Raw genomic sequence first — 5,137 nt, forward strand, 5'->3', positions numbered from 1 at the left:
CCTCTCCCCAAAACCCGTGATCTAATCTAGCATCAAACAACATGCATCTTGCCTTATTCAGTAGTGTTCTATTCATTCTCACGGGTACCCCATTTTTTTTGGCGTGTCAATCTCACGGTTCTATGCCTTTGGATACCATTTTCTCTGCAGTAAGTGTTGGATTTTCTTATACAGGATCTTTATTTATTTTCTTGTATATCTAATATTAAACAAATTAATACGAGATAGGCTAAAACATGTTTCTAAAATTGAATTTAAAGAGAAACAAATAATAGAATACTTATAGTATACGCATCGGAATGAAATAGTCCTTCCTTCAGTTTCTCTAACTCTAGTATCCTCTCTGTCGCAGAGTATTATCAATAAACTAAACCGATCTTCTATTTTATTCACAATCTTCCAATGTATCCTTAGAACCACCTAGACTAGTATAGGCAATTCTCAACAAATGAGATAGATATAGAGAGAAGAAGAGAAAATAACAAAGAGGCTTAGAAAAGGACTTGTGTTTAGAGAGAATCTAAAACTATCAGAAAACCAGTGATGAAGTGCCTGATTGGTTCGCGATTGGAAAATTGCATTTTCAAAAAGTGTGTTTCTAAAATAAAATCTGAATTTATAGTTTGAAAATGTGATTGGTTCAGTATCTGAAAACTATTTTTGGGTTTTAAAAATGTGAATATGTGATTGATATGGAATCTAAAAATATAAAAAAGTGATAGATTTGTAGGATTTTAGGATACAATGATTTAGAATTAGAGAAAACGTGATTTTCTTGTTTTTGATTTTATAACACAAAATTAGAATACTGATTTGAATTTTATTTCCAAAAACATCTTACCAATCACTTATTCTTATAGGTCCCACTATTTTCAAATTTTTAAAATGATAAAATTGGATTTGGATACTCTACCAATCACACCCTAAACTTATTTGTCGTCTCAAAAATCTTAACTAATGACTTCTATCTAAGCACTCCTTTTATAGACTCAATTAGGCCATTTAATTTAATTAAAAAATCAATAAAATAATAGCCATTTTAAAGCCCTGGGTCGAAATTATCATGGGCTATAGGCCTGTGAAATTTCCCATTTGATTATAAGCCCATTGGACTTAAAATCAAGGACTGTATTATTTTCTATTGATTTAATTAATTAAATAATTATTTAAATCATTTATCAAATTAATTATTTATAATTTGAACCTTGATTTAAACTTATTTATTAATTTAGATACCAATTTATCTTAATTAATAAATCTGCCATAATTTCTCTTTTCTTCTCAAAAGTACACAACTCTGTGAAACTATCCAAAATTGACCTAGTCAACTTTGATAATTCTAATTGATGATTAAATCAATTAATTGAGACTATCTAGATGATTTTATCCAATGTACAATGGGGACCATGGCCTATGAAATCAAGCTCCAATAAGTTATCATAAATCTAACAAATAAATTTACTAACTTATTTAATTCCTCATGACTCCACTAAAGACTCAGAATTGCAATCTTGAATTCATAGAACGCTCTATAAGCAATATAAATACGTTATTAATTATCCATTGTTACAACCATAATTGTCACTCAATCCTCTATAGACGATGTATAATGAGATGGGACTAAAATACTGTTTTACCCATCATTGTATTTTATCCTTAAAACACTTAGTTCCTTGTAAATGATATTTCAGTAAACTAATATTAATTACTGAAATGAGATCTCTATCATTTAGCACCTTGAACCAAACTAAAAGGAAACCATCATTTCACTTCTTCATCAGAAGCTATAGATGTTCATATCTATGATTAACACTCCCACTCAATTATACTACCGATTTCCCAAGATGTAAGTATGGGCTAGTCCGTAGGGTAAGCTGGTAAAGAACAAGTCAAAGAACTCAAATAATACAATCAGTTAGAACACTAACCACGCAGAATTGAGATTGAATTGACCTATGGTAAACTATATGAAATGACTAGAATAGATAATAACGGTATGTTTACTTATCTTATCAACTGTCAATATCGGTCCTGTCCGATGTAACAAATACATCTGATCTTATCTACTTTGCTAATGTTCTGGAAAGAACATAACACTGTAATGTGTAAGTAGATCATATCGTAGATCGGCAAGTCAGTGTAAATCCAGTGCACTGACTAATCTTAGAACTAACTTATTTTGAACATATAATCATATTTATATTCCACTGTGATTACGTCACTATAAATAAGATTAGCTATATGCTCGGGATTTAATAGAAGTTTATATTAAACAAATAATCATGAAAATAAAACATGTGAGCAAAGTGATTGACCAAGTCAAAAAATAATTTTATTCTTTTATTGATAATAAAATGAGATTACAAAGAATTTGGGTTTTAATTAGGGCATAAAACCCCAACAGTAAGTGTCAAACTCATTACTACAAAACTCTAGGCCATTATCAGTTCTAAGGGTTTTTATCCTCTTATTATTTAGGTTTTCTATCAAAAGTCTCCATTTTCTAAATTTTTTGAAAGCCTCACTCTTATGTTTAAGCAAGAAAACCCAAACCTTCCTAAAATAGTCATCCACTATAGACAAAAAATAGAAATTGCCACCATGGGTGCTTACTTTTTCTAGACCCCATAAATCTGAATGAATATATTCTAATATGTGTCTAGTTTTATGTGTACCTATTTTAAACTTAAGCCTATGGTGTTTTCCTAGAACACAATATTCACAAAAATCAACTTTGCTTATTTTATCCTTACCAAATAGTTGTTGATCACTCATTATCTGAAGCCCTTTCTCACTTATTTTCCTAACCTCCTATGCCATAAGGTTGCCTTTGTATCTTCGGGGGCAGAAGCTACTGTGTTGTTACATTTTGCTATTAGCTCTACAATTAAGTAGTATAAGCCATCTTTCTTTGTTCCTTTCACGATCACCATAGACCCTTTGCATAGCTCCATTTGACCTCCTTTTATCTTACTTTCTACATTCAAATCATCCAAAACTCTTAGTGAAATTAATTTTCTGGATAGGTTAGGTACATACCTTACCCTTGTTAGGGTTCTAGTGATGCCATCGAACATGTTGAAGCTGACTGTTCCACAGCCTTCTATTGCACAGCATTGATCATTTCTAAGTATGACTTTGCCTCCCTTTGATTCCTTTAAATCAAACAACAAATTACAATTATTAGTTATATTAAATGTACATCCCGTGTCTAGAATCCATTCATCCTTAAAGGATGTAGCAGCTACCAACACTTCTCCACTATCATAATCGTCAGTTAGGTTTGCATTTTAATAGTCTCCTCTGTGTTTGTTTGATTGATGATCTGAACTACTTGAGTCTTCTTGTCCATCAGCCTTGTTCTTTCCTCTTTTCTAGAAATAACAATCTCTTCTGTAGTGCCCAGGTTTTCCACAATGAAAACAACTTTTTTGATCATTTGACCCATTTGATTGAGATCTTCCATGATGATTGCCTTTGTAATGGCCTCGACTCTTGGCTCTTCCTTTGTTGTGTCATGGCTTTTTATGAGTAGGTCTTCCTCTGCTGAGATTCAGCTCTCCATTTCTCAGCTTTTCATTCTTCATCTCAAGATCCTTTGATCTTAAAGTTGAATGACTTCTTCTAAAGTTATTTCAGTTCTACCATACCTAATGGCAATCTTGAATTCCCTATAAGATTCTGGCAATGAGTTAAGTATGATTATGGCTTGGTTTTCATCACTTAATGCCTCATTCTCTCCTTAATTAGCCAATTCTATATGCATTCTTAGGATCTCATCTATATTATGTTCAAGTGCTTTAGCATGATTCATCTTGAAACCAAATATTCTTTCTTTCAAGAATATTTTATTTGTAAGAGACTTTTGCTGGAATTGTTCTTCAAGCTTTTTCCATATCTTGGCAGGTGTCTCTTCTTTATCCACTAATCTGATTATTGAATCAGATAGATTGAATATGATGATTCCTGTTGCTGTTTCAAGCAGTTCCTCTTGTTGAACTTTTGTAGTATTTTCTGGCCAATCAATAGGTTCTTCAAGAACCCTTAACAGCTTCTGTTGAGCCAACAGTGCTCAAATCTTTTTCCTCTAAATCTTGTAATCACCAGACCCATCAAAATTGTCAATATCTATTTTAAAGTTACTCATGTTAGGAATGAAAGTAAATAGATCAGATAAAGTTAAAAGTTCTTCACTAGGGATATCCAATAAAAGTATATCCATGAATTCTTCCTGTGCTTTTAGTTATTGAGGCCAATGTTCCTTCAGTCTTGTTGATTGTTGCCTTCAATGTGTTTTCCAGATTTGAGTTGAATCTTCCAGCCAAGAACCTGGCTCTGATACCACTGTTGAGATTTTACGAACCTATCTGTACACCAACTAAACTTAAACACATTAGTTCACAAGGTCGAATTTGACCTTTACACCAATATGCGTATATCAAGCAAATTGTCACGAATTAGTTCAATTAGACAAAAAAGAAACCAGTTTTAATTGATTAACCCTATTGCTTTACTTTTCTTGCAGAGATGAACCAGGTCTTCGAGTGCTCTGCCAAAAGATTCAATCCAGGGCTACCAAGCAATCTCAACACATTATCAAGCACATAACAAATGAAGAAGACAAAGAAATCAATAGCAGAAATTTAAGAGAGAATGGGAAAGAAGTATTGGACACGCGGGGATTATAGAGATTCACCCCAAGAGGTATTGGCTATAATCCTCTTCGAGCTCGCCTCAGAGTTCATGGGGCTCGATCATGTACTATACAATCAAATCCAAGTACAGCCTTGAAGATCAGAGATTTCAGTCACAACTCGAAAGGTAATCTCCTTCACTTGTTCTTCTTATTCTCTCAATTTTCTCTGTTGAGCAGATGCTCATCTCTCCTCCTCACAACTTCTCTCTCTTATTTTCTCTCCGATTATAGGATTCTCACTCTAAGCTTTGGCTTTTTCTAATACAAATAAGTCATATATATATATATATTAAGAGCATTATAGCCTTTTTTCTCTTTTTTTTTCTTTTTTATTTTATAACTGAAAGAATAAGAATGTAACAGAAAGTTTGTTAGAGATTCTTCTGAGTTGTAATATGTTGTTGGTAAATACATTATTGAGTCTTGGTCTGTTGTAACAGA

This window comes from Humulus lupulus, chromosome 5, assembly GCF_963169125.1.
Source record: "Humulus lupulus chromosome 5, drHumLupu1.1, whole genome shotgun sequence".
NCBI lineage: Eukaryota > Viridiplantae > Streptophyta > Magnoliopsida > Rosales > Cannabaceae > Humulus > Humulus lupulus.